The sequence below is a fragment of the Phodopus roborovskii genome, unplaced genomic scaffold (genome assembly GCF_943737965.1).
Source record: "Phodopus roborovskii unplaced genomic scaffold, PHOROB, whole genome shotgun sequence".
In the NCBI taxonomy this organism is placed as follows: Eukaryota; Metazoa; Chordata; class Mammalia; order Rodentia; family Cricetidae; genus Phodopus; species Phodopus roborovskii.
In genome coordinates, this window is record NW_026126511.1 from 32,061,820 (window position 1) to 32,076,326 (window position 14,507).

Below are 14,507 nucleotides of genomic sequence, written 5' to 3' on the forward strand. Positions count from 1 at the left end.
CTCATTTCTATGAATATGGCTTATTGTCAAGTACCATACTGTTTAGTGCATATCGTAATAAAAATATAGGTATAATTCTGCCTGTTCTTCTAATGTTTCCTTATTCCAAAATATTGGGATTTTAAGAACTGTAGCCTTTTAAGCAAACATAATCTTTTTTGTTATCTCTTAACTAATAAACTATATTCTAAACACCATTAGTTATTTTTTTCAGTTTTAGAATGTCAGATAAATGATAATAAATTCTGTTAAAGTATGAGATTACTGGGGATCTTTAGTTAGCTTGGAGGCATAATAACCTGATTTAATCACGGGTATACCTGCTTATATTTGTGTTTTTAATTTGATCAATGATGACTAAAAGAATGATAGATACATCGGTCTCAGTGAGAAACTTATACAAACAGTTCTGGAAAAATGGAGAAAAGAAGAAAAAAGGCAGAGGAAAGGAGAGGAAATAAGGAAAAGTGGAAACAAGGGGAGAAAATGAGAAGAGAAGAGAAGAGAAGAGAAGAGGAGAGGAGAGGAGAGAAGAGGAGAGGAGAGGAGAGGAGAGGAGAGGAGAGGAGAGGAGAGGAGAGGAGAGGAGAGGAGAGGAGAAAGGATAGCAGTAGAGGAGAGTGGAGGGGAGGAGGGGAGGGGAATACAAAGGAGACATAGGTAATCATGTGGTTCCTCATGAACAATCCTGAGGTTTTTCTGTTGCCCTCCAAATGAATGCATCTACACGCACAAACACACTAATCCTCGTGCATACAGATGCATACACAAACACATAATTCACATATTTATGATCATACATGTGCACTCTCAAAGAGAACATCAGATTTGCTCATGTAAAAATAAACTCCTTTTGTTAGGCTCTTCTAGAGATTTCTGTTTCATTTATAGATCTAGAAACCTAAACAATTCATTTTACTAAAACCTAAGATATTTTTATAAACTTTTTGAGAGCAAAATCCCCATTCAACATAAGAACAAATATAAAATAACTATATAACACTTTGTAATGATACTAAAGTGTCAATGAAAATGTTTATATAAACATACAAATTTGTAAAAACAAATTTGTGATGGAAATATGAGAGAGACTTGGACAAATTGTTTCTGAGTGTCTAATAATATGATAATTATACATAATAGTATTAGATTTGTCACTGAAAAATATAATCTTCTATTTAGTTTAAAATATCCCCATCTTAGTCTATTGTGTAGATGTTCCATGCTTATTATTAATCACAAACCTAAGAGTTTACTCCTCATACAGATTTAAAAAACTGATTTAGCCATAATAATAATAATAATAATAATAATAATAATACAAAACAAATCAATAGCTGAAAATTCTTACACATTTGATAATACTGTGGATGTCATTAGAAACATTGTTTGTGTTCTTCATCTTATGAAAACTGAGTTTATCTAAAATAATGTAATAATAACATGAGACATAATATAAGGAATTGTCAATTCACTTTGCATTTCTTGTATGCAATTTCTTTTAATGCCAATTATATTGCTCTGCATTTCATGTCATATTAATTACTTTTATTAGGCACATGGCTATGCTATTGGAAAAACATGTTTTCCACTCAGTAGTGTTATTAATATATTAAAGAATTAATGCTCAAGCATCTTCACTCTCAGCATAGTCATGGCTTTCTCAAACATACTGGTGTTCACAAGGGATTTATTAAAAGAACAAGTAAAACATATAACAAAAGAAAATGCTGTATGTTAGAAAAGATTACAAAAAATATTTTGTTGAAATTTCATGTATTATAATTCAAACCTTAAGTTAGAATTTTCTTAAAATCACTGAGCAAAGACAAAAAAATAATTTTTCACAGATTCGAGAATTTGCAGTTCTGGGTGCTTGAAAAAGTCAATAAAAGTAAGTTTCTTAAAGCTGAAAAAGAGAGTCTCTCAATACAAAACTAAGTGTGTTGAGATTCTCCAGAGAGACACTGGAGGACAGGTATAAGCTATACTGATTTACTGCTACAAAAAAAGTCATCATGTGATTCAAGGCTGAATGTGATGCTGAAGAGAGATATATGAATAGCTCTGCACACTGGTAATTATATGCTCTTCCCTTATTGAAATACATGTGAGAGGTGCTTTTCTACATCTTCTGTTGTTTCCACAGAGTTATTGTAAAGGGATTATTTTCCTGTGCACTGAAGATTTCTGAAGTGATTTCCATGTTTCAAAGAAGCATTATCTCTGAACACTGAAGAATGACACTAGATTCAATAGATTTTAGGTACACCTTTAAAAATTTCTATCACCATTTCTATAAATGTCATACAAAGAGGATTTTAACTTTTCCCCATCAAGTAGCACTCAACACGTTGTCATTACAAATGATGATATGGTGAATATCTGAAGAACAAAGCTGAATACAAATAAATGCTAATGACTCACATTTATTTAAATGACTTTACCAGCCTTTTGCTTTCCATTTTCTTATTTTTTTAGAAGAATATGCTGTTGCTCTGTGTGTGTGTGTGTGTGTGTGTGTGTGTGTGTGTGTATGTGTATGTGTTGTACATGCATGCATGTAAGTATATGCATGTGTATGTATATTTGACAGTGTAGACATCACACTTCCCATGGTAGTATGAAGAAATCTGCTGCTTTTTAAATTTAAGATAAAAACATTTCCTCATAGGAACCCAATAACTTTGGTGTACGCCATTGTCTTACCGTGAAAAATAAGTGTACTTCTTGATTTGAACTTCATGAACAGTGACTCACAGCTCATAGAAAGACAAACTTCTTGAGATCCTGTGACAACTAAGAAGCCATTTCTTCAGTCAGTGCCCTCTTTTCATCTCACTGACTTTCACAACTAAAATGGGAATTACATAGACTTAAAAAAAAATTCTCATCTAGAAAGAGCCTTTTAAAATAACAATGACTGTTTTACTCCCCCCAACGCCACACACACTTTTTAAGGGGTATACTATTTCCAACCACCTTTCATTACAGATTAATGAACAATAATTAATTATTAATTACCGGGAGGGTGATTACATGCATTTGCCTTAGGCTTGACAAGCTGTCAAGGGTTCGGTTCGTGCCAGGATTGCCAAGCTCAGCAAGTTACAGAGATGTGAAACTGAACACTCAGACTCAAATGATATTTCCAAGAATGGGCAGGAAGACTGTGAACAGCAGAAACTTTTCCCTTGTGTTGGTCTGGTCTGTGTCTTGCATGCAAAATAAAAAGAATGTGATGAGAACTTTTTTTTGTATAGGAATGATATTGCCTGATTATTATAATAATTCCTCCCACTTTTGTCTCCCAAAATGTCTTATGAAAACAATTGATTATTGGTAAATCTCATTTTGGATTATTTTCCAATAAATGAAGCTAAAGATTTCTGCAAAAGCTCACTAACTTCAAACCTATATTTAGATCTGAAATCTACCAAGTACCCAGATGTTAAGTGTGTCTGAGACACCGGCAGAATTGGGACTCTGGTACATTAGTCATACTTTAAAATTTAATTTCAGTATTCAAGACCAGCAAAACAGAATGGAAAATGAGATACCAGGCTATTCTCAGTAATAGTAAGAGTAGTGAGAGTCAAGCTTAACTAAATGACACTTGATTGTGTCAAGAACTTGCAGCTATGATCATATAAAACACATGGTTTGAATTACAGTTTTATCAATAACAAAGGAATGCATATAAGACAAAAATGGTAACTCATTCCTGGAGTCATGTAAACATGTAGCATACATTGCTTTAAATTACCAAGAACAAGCACAAAATATTTCACAGTTCATTATTTCTGCATTAGATATACTTAATCCTGAATTAACTAAATTCTTACATAGCTAGTTTGCTATCTGTAATTTTAGTCTTTTCTATTTTTTATTTTTATTTCAAGTAGATTTCTTTCTCACATAATGTATCCTTATCATTTGTTTCCCCTCCCTTTACTTCTCCAGTACCTCTGAATCTCCCCTGCAATTCATATCCATTCCCTTTCTGTGTTTCAGTAGAAAATAAACAGGCTTCTATAAAATATAATATTGATAACATATAAAACAAAAAACTGACAAATAAGAGTTTAACAAATGAAACAAAGAGAAGCAAAAAAAGCCCAAGAGAAAACGCAAGAACCAGAAAATGCTTGTTTGCTCATGGAATAATACCATAAAAATCCTAAATTTTAAGCCATAATTCATATTCAAAGTACCTGTATGTATGCATGTGAAATAAATAAAATTAAGGATAAAGGTAAATAATAAGATAAAATGTAAAAATAAAACCAAAGGAAAAGTCCTGATATGTATTATGAGACAACAAATTTCCAAATACACTGTTGAGTTTATTTTGATATACTAATGGATATGTGGCCTACTCCTCAGTGTAGTTTGTTTTCCCAGTGACACTCTCCTGAAGGTTACCTTTCTTCTGCACATGGTTATCAACTTTTGGCTAGGGAGGTCCCGTGTTCAGGACCCGAATTTATGCAGTCCCCTGTAGGCCTTGAGCATGCTGTCTCATTCTCTGTGAGTTAGCAAAAGTCAGTTGATTGTGTTGTGTTTTAAGGCTTGTATTTTCTCAGTGCCCATTATCCCCTCCAGCAATTACATTCTTTCAACATTCTTTTCCACTGAGGGGAAAGCTTTAGTGGACACATCCCATTTAGGGCTGCCTGTTCTAGTGTCTTTTCCTCTCTACTTAATGTCTGACTGTGGGTTTCTATAATTTTCCCATCTGCAACAGGTGGAAGTTTCTCTGAGGATGGCTTTTTTCACTAATTCTTAAGGACTGACTGGTGCACCTTCTTATTACACCCTGGCCAGAATTTCAGATAGAAATCCAGTCAAGCATTTACTGTCACACAGTTATAACCTACATATGTCACAGCCAGTTCTGTTGAGAAATTTGGTGGTTAAAAATTTTCTTCCTACAGGATCCATTGGAGCAATCATTGTCCCATTTCAGCAGGAAGTAATCTTAAGATAATGACCCCTCCCTTTCCCCACTCTTGGAATTTAGGGATAATATTCATCTTCTTTGGGTTGGTTTTAGTTAATTAGGATTGGGTATGGAAGGTGATGCTTAGACTCGGTATCTCTGTTAGACAGGAATAGGGTATGGTTGGGAAAGGTATGGTTTAGAATGGATATAGGCAGATTAGCTTATCTTCTTGTTGAATATAGTTACAGTTACCAAATATGCCTGTATTTATAATTCCCAGAGCCTTTGTGGGACTGGGAATAACTTCCAATATAGTTTTCATATGTTTCTAGTGCAAAAGGGAAGGTTTCTATATAATGGTAGTAACCTCCTTGAACAATTGTGGACATTTTATATAAACTACCTTACTTGCAACTTTACATATAGTTTCCTACTCGATCTCTTCTTATTCAAATTTTCAGAACATGTTCAGAAGATAGACAGGCTTTGTTGAAGATAATGTAAACTTTTTGAATTGAATTGAATGAATTTTGCTTAATTAGATGTCCATCTGTCTTTGAGGTTGGTGGTAGAACAGTATCATTTAAGAGATATGTATTTGGGTGTTAAATTGACAAGGGGTGAACTCACTATGGTTAATAATGATAATCAATTTGATAAATTTTATAAATGTCTCAGAAAACATCTCTAATGGGTCCATGAGAATTTCTAAATAGCACAGATCAAGTCTGCAGGACTGAAATGAATAAAAGACAAAATAAGAACCGACCTTCAATATTTATTTCACCTTGCTTCCTGACTGAAGATGCAGTACAACCAGTCACATACACTTCTGGCACATACCAACATGCTTACAGTATTAGGGTGAGTCCTACACTCCAACTAATGCCACAACATGGATCAATATCCCAAACATATACAGAAAGGAATAAGTTAATTACACAAACAAAAATAAAATATATATGGTTATCCAATTGCTTTACTAGAGTCACAAAAGGAAGATGAAAGAAAAAATAGCACCAGCTGTTTTAGGTTTACTGAACTAAAATGTGAGTTTCTTAGCGTGATTTACGATATATTTAAATAGTAAAGCTGTTGTAAAATACCCATTTCCCACACCTTTAAGGTAAGTTGGGCATTGTATCTTAGCCAAGATACTAAGGCTACTTTTCTTATTGAGGTATTTTATTTCATTATTTAGTTTTCTGTAAAAGTCTGTGCAGAAATTTCTCTTTTCCTACCTAATGAGGTACCTAATGAGACTACAAGCCTTATAACCTGGTTATATCACATTAAACAGTGATATAAGCTCTACCTTAATCTTGTACAAATTCATTTTTATTTTTTTCTTACCTTAACTTGTATTCTGAACATTTCAGCTTTCAAAGAATACTAAGCATTAAAGAGATCTTTGTTCTTCTGAGATGTCCTAAGTAATAAAATGTTCATTGCCTCAACTTAAAAGCCTAGCCTTCAAAAACTATAGCATATTTATACTGACTGATTAATTGCTCTGTACCTGAATTATGCTGGAATACAATATCCAATCAAATAATACTCTCATCCTTTATGAAGTCTTTTGCATACAATTTAAAATAATAGCAAATTATATTTTGGGTTTTAATGTTGGCTTTAACTTTAACTATTAATATTTTAAATCAACAAGTATTGAAAAGTGGCCCATAATTTTGAAAGATAGGAGTTTATGAGTGGATCTGAAGGGAGGATAAAAGAAAGACTACAGGGAAATGTTGCTGTTGTAGTATAATCAGGAAAATAAAAAATATGATAGAAAATTTGATTGTGACTCTAATTTGACAATATCTGCCTAAGCCCTCACACCATTAATTGTGTCTGATATTATATCACTTATAAACTCGAGATATAACAGAAGGTAGTGGATGATAAAACAAAGAAGGAACAGTATAACAAAATAATTTAAACCGGCCAATTATTCTGGTTGGTATGATGAGGTTTTTCTCAAATTACGGTGCTAAAAGAATAGAAATAGAATGGTTTATTTGTGTGTGTGTGGGGGGGCAGCTACAGAGAAAGATGGCAAGGAGAGAGAGAGAGATTTCAATAATGACTGATGATCTATTTTGATTCTTACATCCCTAGGCCCTATCTAGTAGAAAGACAAAACCAGTTCTCCCAAGCTGTTCTCTGACATTCACATATACTATTGCATGTGGATACCAATATACATATACATATAGACAATAATTGCAATTTGATTTTTAGTAAATAAAATAAAATAAAAAGACAATACAATATTATTTTCTTATGAGGAGTAGACACTTACTATAACACTTGTGAACATTAACAGACATATTTTCATAAAGAAATTGGACAGAAACTGAGACTGTATTCCAAAATCAAATGACTTTGTGACATCAGCTGCACAGCAAAATATCCAGTGGTTTGTGATAAATAACATAGAATGAAACTGAGTATTATTTGCTAGAATTAAAATTTATTTTGTCATTAAGTTTGTTATAGTATGTGTGAGTGCTCAGCCTGCATGTACATTAGTGCACTATATTCATTTTTGGTGCCAACAGTAGTCAGAAGGAGTGTTTGAACCTCCTCAAACTGCAGCTGTGGATGGGTCTATGCCACCATATGAGTGTTGGGAAAGATACCCTAAGTCCTCTGCAAGAGCAGCAAGTACTATTAACTTCTGAGCCATTACTCCAGCTTCTGTGAAGACACAAGGGATTATAATTGTATGAATTGTAGAATTATGAGGATGAGACTATAGAGTTCCAGGGCATACACGAAATAAGTCAGACACAGAATTGTGTGACTGTAACTACATCACTTGTGGAACAAACACAGAAAGATGAGTGTAGTCACCTAGATAATATAATTAGCCTAGTACAAAAAGCTCTAGGTATATTTAAAAATCATTTTATAATAAGATGTAGAACAGTAGAGTATGTGTATGAGGTTTCATGTGACTGTATGTATGTAAATGTATATATCTATGAGTATGTGTATGTGTGTACATTTATATGCATGCATATATATTAGTTTTTTCTTCCATAGGATAGTTTTAATCAGTCCATGAAGAACCTCTTTACTGTTTTATAAAAAATTGTTTTTCATACAATATATTCATATCTTATTCTTATCATCAACTCAGTAAAAACTGTCACTTTTTGATATGGGTTAATGAATAATAGACAACCATTGAGAAATGTGAGCTTAACAGTGTATGTAGTGTTATGACAATGACATTAGTCTCTCTGTGGGATATTCATAACTCTGTGAAAAGGGGTTGATTTCTTAGGAGTGGGATCTTGTGACATTCCATCAGGGGATGAAAGGTAAAGAAGATTTTTAGAGCCAGTGTAACTAGAAAAGATGACTGACTAGGCTATATTACATTTACTTTCTTGGCTTCTTTATAGGGATTATAATTTATATAAAATAGTTTAAGGAAAATAACTTCTAATATTCTTAGTCTGACTAGAGAGACAAAAAGCATATAAGAAAGAATCACCAGAAGATGGCCTTGTACCTCATACTTCCAGGCCAATTTCAGTACCATAAAATGTAAAAGCAATATATTTTGGGTATCAGAAATGCATACATATACCTTCTAATCATCATTTTTTCTTTTAATGATAATTATTTACACATTCTTAAATATTTGTCCTCTTTGCAACTGTCATCATACTGATAAATTTACATCCCAGAAATAACTTAAATCCTTAGCATTAGTTGGTATAGTGCACTGTTATGTTTTTATAATTACAGTGTCTTTGAAAGGGTTATCTGTGAAGTATTTTGATACAAAACAAAGTAGGCCTGCTCTTGACTGTGGAGTATCAGCTTTATAGCTGCTTAAATAATCCAATGACAAAATAATGTTATTTGTAATATTCCAAGATAGAAGGTAATTCTGCAAACTTCATGTCATATGGTTATTGACATTGTATACTTATTAACACTACAACTTATAACTAAAACTTACTATAGTTATGTAAGTGAACAAATAAAGAGAAACAAAATATGTAAAATAAATTGTGATTAATTCACAGACTACCTTAAATACATTTGCTTTTGGTAGTTTCAGTTTAATGTGTATATTGTAATTAGAATTCATTTAAGTTTCAGTTACCTCAAACACTGTGAACAAAAGATAAAACTCTTCAAGTTGTTGGTATTTTTTCTAAGATACTTAATTTTCTATACATGGTCTTGTTATTGAATTTCTTGGAGAGGAAGGCAGGACAAAACCTTTTATACGATCATTGTACCTGTTATAAATTATTTACTGTTTTCTAAAATTTCACCCAGGAGTCTTATGTCTACAACATTCCTATGACTATGTCAGATAAGTTTTACCTTAAGAGTAGTACAAAACTCCCTGAAAGGTTATAGTTTTAGAAACTAGCAATCTTACTTGAGTATTTATTTCTATCTTGCACAAGCAAAAGTTCCTTACCATTTTAACAAGATCTTGCACTGTTCTGCTTCTCTCATTTATGTGTTAAATGTGACATTGACACATGCACATTATCTCTATGACTGTGATGGTTTTAACAATTTGAAAACTATGGACTGCTTCTACTGTTAATATACTCAGCCCTATTATTTTTCAATGACCCCATTCAAACTGTGAAATTATTTTTGAAAAAAAAAAAAAGTATATGGTGGCCCATAAGGGAAGAGATGTGGTAAAAAAAAAAGAAAAAGTTCCACAATTATATTTGAATTGTTTATTTCTGGAAAGCAGTCACTGGTTTCACTATACTTTAGGTTTCTACATTTGTGATTTCTTATTAATCTTTGAGAGCAGTAACATTACAAAATTGTGACTCTTTACATTAAGTGACCACCTTGAATTTTCAGTTTCTTTAGTATTAGTGTGACATTTGTCTGTGAATTTTCACTTCATATGTACTAAAAAATGCTTTCTAGGTCTCTGTCAGGGACACTATTGCAGGGATGTGAGAATAAGTGCTTACTTACCTTAGATAGGGAACCAAAGACAGACCAAAGTAATGCCATGAATGTCTCAGCTGGCAAGCAAGAAGTTTTGTTTGGATTGCCTACAGTAGTGTGGGTGAGTTTCCTCTTACAGATGCAGACAACCTGTCTTTTAAAATTTCATCCCTGTTTTGGTTATGGCTGATAGAGCTGGAAGTCTCAATATCCCTATACAGTTTCAAACTCTGCAGGTTAAAAAGTGTTTCTTAAGGCAGTTTTGCCCATCTAAGTCTCTTCCAGGAAACTTAGTTTTTTAAAGTCCATAGTGCTTAAAAGCTCAGGGAAGGAAGGGCCTGATGCATCTTCTAAGTTTCAGACACTTCCTTAAACCTTTGAGTTGTTTACTTCCCAGACTACACTAGTTTCCTGGAGGATGGATAATATCAAACCCCAATTGTAAATAATCAATTAACTAATGAGTTAATTAAAAAGGCCATTCTGGTGGAGAAATCCCATAAAATATTTTTGAAGCATTTTTCAAACAAATAAAGTTCTTAAAGACCAAGTGCAGTCTGCAAAATTCTTCAGGTTGTGAAAGCATAATTACTTCCATATAACAGAGTATCCTTGCTATTACAAATAATGCTGCTATGAACATGGTTGAGCACATGTCTTTGTTGCACAGATGTGTATCATTTGGGTATATGCCTAAGAGGGGGATTGCTGGGTCCTGTGGTAAACTAATTCCCATTTTCCTGAGGAACCACCATACTGATCTCCAAAATGGCTGTACTAGTTTACACTGCCACCAGCAGTGGAGGTGTGTTCTCCTTTTCCCACATCCTCTCCAGCATAAGTTGTCATTGTTTTTTCTAATTTTAGTCATTATGGCAGGAGTAAGATGTTATCACAAACCTATTTTGATTTGCATTTCTCTGATAGCTAAGGATGTTGAGAAATTTCTTAAGTGTCTTCCAGCCTTTTTGATTTCCTCTATTGAGAACTCTCTCTTCAGTTCTGTACCCCATTTCTTAATAGGGTTATTTGGTGTTTTTTTGACTAGTTTAATGAGTTCTTTGTATATTTTGGAAATGAGTTCCTGGGCAAATGTGGCAGACACAGATACATGTATAGGTGAGTGCATATTTGCTTTGTGCTTGCTTTCCCTTCTATTTTTCCTATCCTCAGGGCCAAGTTTATTAGGCATTGTATTCCTGGGCTGTCTTCCTTCCTTTGTTCACCCACATTCTTGCCAATCCTTCAGCAAACACTTTCATTAAAATGACTGAAATGTGTTGTATCATTTTTCTCTTTCTAATTTCATTTTTGTAACCCAACTAAAACTCTCCCTTCCACCCACCTTTGTGTCCCTCTTCAGTCAACCCCCCATCCATTCCCACATGTTAAGGGCCTGCATGGGAGAATTGACAAAGCCTGTACCATTAAGTTGAGGCAGGACCAAGCCCTTCCACTCTGCATTAAGTCTGATTATGGCATCCCAACTTAGGGATGCTAGCTCTTGCACAAGAGATAGATACTTGTTCAGTGGCTCACAACCTTCTGTAATGAGATCTGGTGCCCTCTTCTGGTATGTAGGCATACATTTAAGCAGAACAGTATATACATATTAAATAAATAAATAATTAGAAGTAATACATGACAGTTGTTTACTTAATTACTTATAAATGCAGTCCAAGTGAGTGGACTGTCCACGGTAACCATAGCAGAAGACTGATTCAGCAAGAGTAAAAATTAAAGTTGAAGTCTTGAGGACTCAAAACCGAAAGTCCAGTTCAATGAAAGAATTTCTAGTTTAATTAATTGCTTGCCTAGTTTTCCAATGTATCCTGTTTAGAGAATACAAACACAGTCAAATGAAGTTTTAAAGCCCACATTTAGTAAAGTGGGAAATTTATCACAAAAGAATAAAGTTCCGTAAGGTGTTCATGAGGAATCAAAAATTATGCCCATACTATGCCTTGGTAAAGATGTATGTGTGTGTGTGTGTTTCTATTGTATTTAAATATCACTTCTCAATATGAAATATTCTAAATATAGTTGCTTCTCAAATACATCCCAGTTTACACAATATGTACTTTTTACCCTAAATCCCAATAAGCATTTATTTATCATTAATTTTGATAATATTAATGGACATGTTGAGAGGTATAAAATACAATTACAGGATAGTTTTGACTTATATTTTCCTTATGAAGATATGTTCAGCATTTTTAAACATGTATTGTTTGGATTGTTGGATGTTAAATTTTGTCGCATAGTTTTTTTTTTTTAAAATACAAATAAAAGGAAAGTGAGTGATGAATTATCTGAAATTCCTATCTGACTGCAATTTACATTGATTATATTTTTGTTCATCCATTTATTCTACATACAACATAATTTTATTTCTCTTTATGGCTTGGGTTAAGGATATGCACGAACAAAGAACATCGTGATAATCGATTTTTAACAAGGTTGGTAATGAGGATATCTTTTCTTCAGTGTGTTATAATCACTTTCTCACCAGTCTGGGCCCAGAGCCATGTCAGCCCCAAATAACAAACAGAGACACTGGATTAGTTTTGAAACGATTGGCCAGTTAATGGCATTTCTTCTTGGCTAGCTCTGTCTTAAATATTAACTCATCTTTATCAATCAAAGTGTTCCAAATGGTCTTATCTTACTGGAGAGAGGGTCTGGACCTATTCTCTCACTTGCTACAACTTGACTTCTCTCTACTACCTCTCCCAGAATCCTCCTTGTCTTCTACAGCAAATCTTACTGGCATGCAACGGGAGGACATCCTTGGAGCAGGGACCATAAGGGTCTTTTGTTTCTTGTTTAAACACATTCTCCCCAAATAAACCTCAGTGAGCCTGCATTGTGTCCCACAGTTTTATTTTCCATTTTCACCAGTGAATTTCTTGTTTCTTATAAACATATACAAGATTCTCTCTCTTGTTTTCTATCTAAATTTCTCAATTTTCTCAATATAATTTATCAACTATAGGTGTATAATATATCACTGTACTGAAAATATATAAATTGAAAATAATGCAGAAGAATAGAAACAACATAGTAAATGCCACATCTATAGTATCCTAGATTTTTCCAGGGTGCAAATGTTGACATATTTGTTTTAATGACACTTCTTTTTAAATATTTTGCATTATAATAAATACACAAAAGAAATATATCAATGTATATTTTTTATTATATGATGGAAATAATGAAACCTATTATATACCTATTTGTACATCCTATTGTTGTGGTTTGGACTAAAAAGACTCAGTAACATACATGTTAATTTCACATATTTCCCAAGGATAATTAACATGCCAAAATCAAGAGCCAAAAAATTCCATTCCTTCTAGAGCCCTCAACTAAATATCCATTTTTCCACTCCCCACTTCCAATGACAATAAACAATCATTTGCTAAGTCTCCTACTTTGTAGCTTTGCTACTTCTTTTTAACTTCATCACACACATGTGACTACTCTCATTTGTCTGTTTATAAAGACATCTGTGATTTTATTACACCCATCTGGAAAGTCTCCAAAACCTTTAATTAATTTCATCTATAAAGTGACTTTTGCTTGATAAAGAAATATTAACACATTCTAGCAATCAGTATTCAGTGATGTTTTGTGGTTTATTACTCAACCTAACACAATTTGCAAATATTTTGTTGCTCTCAAATTATTTTACATGTATATTCTTGTAGTAATATACATTTTCAAATATGATAGCTCAATTATATTTTTGGATATACTGTGTTTTATGTTTTTTATAATTATTTTTCCTATATTTACACATTTGCTTTTTGAGGAATATGAGCATTCGTATTTTTCAGTTATATTTCCAAATTCAATTGTGCAGCATGAATGTAAGTGTGAGGATGCCTTATATAATGACTAGATCTATCTTGAAGAAAAAATATCTGTGAACTTTATTAAGCAAATCAAGATGTGGCACTAATTTTTTACTGTTTCTAATTATTTCATGACCCTAGAAGTATACTTTACTTTTCTTCAATCTCTTGAATTGCCACATTTCATTACATTTGTATATAGAATAATAATTGATTTTCCTATAATACTCTTACGGCTCTTGCATTAGTTAAAATTAGAATTATTTTAGTGTGCTCATGAGTTCCATTTATAATTATAATAACATATCTGGAATTCACAGCAAAATCAATTCAAATTCTATCTCTATGAGCTTAATACCATTTGATTATTTTAAGTTCATTCATTGAATCAAACCTCTAAAAAGCAAGAGAATGGAAAGATATTATTGTCTTCTTTCTTTATTTCATTACTGATACGTTTAAGGTTAACTTTTGAATTTTCACATCAGTTTTTTGTTTTTTTGTTTTTTGAGCCAGGGTTTCTCTGTGGCTTTGGAGGCTGTCGTGGAACTAGCTCTTGCAGACCAGGCTGGTCTCGAACTCACAGAGATCTGCCTGCTTCTGCCTCCTCAGTGCTGGCATTAAAGGTGTGTGTCACCACTGCCCAGACACATCCGTATTTTCATTCTCCTCAAGAGATGCAAAATTAAACAGCAGGTATATATTCTTTCACCAGTAAGACATAAAAAGATTTAGAGTAATAAGCATCT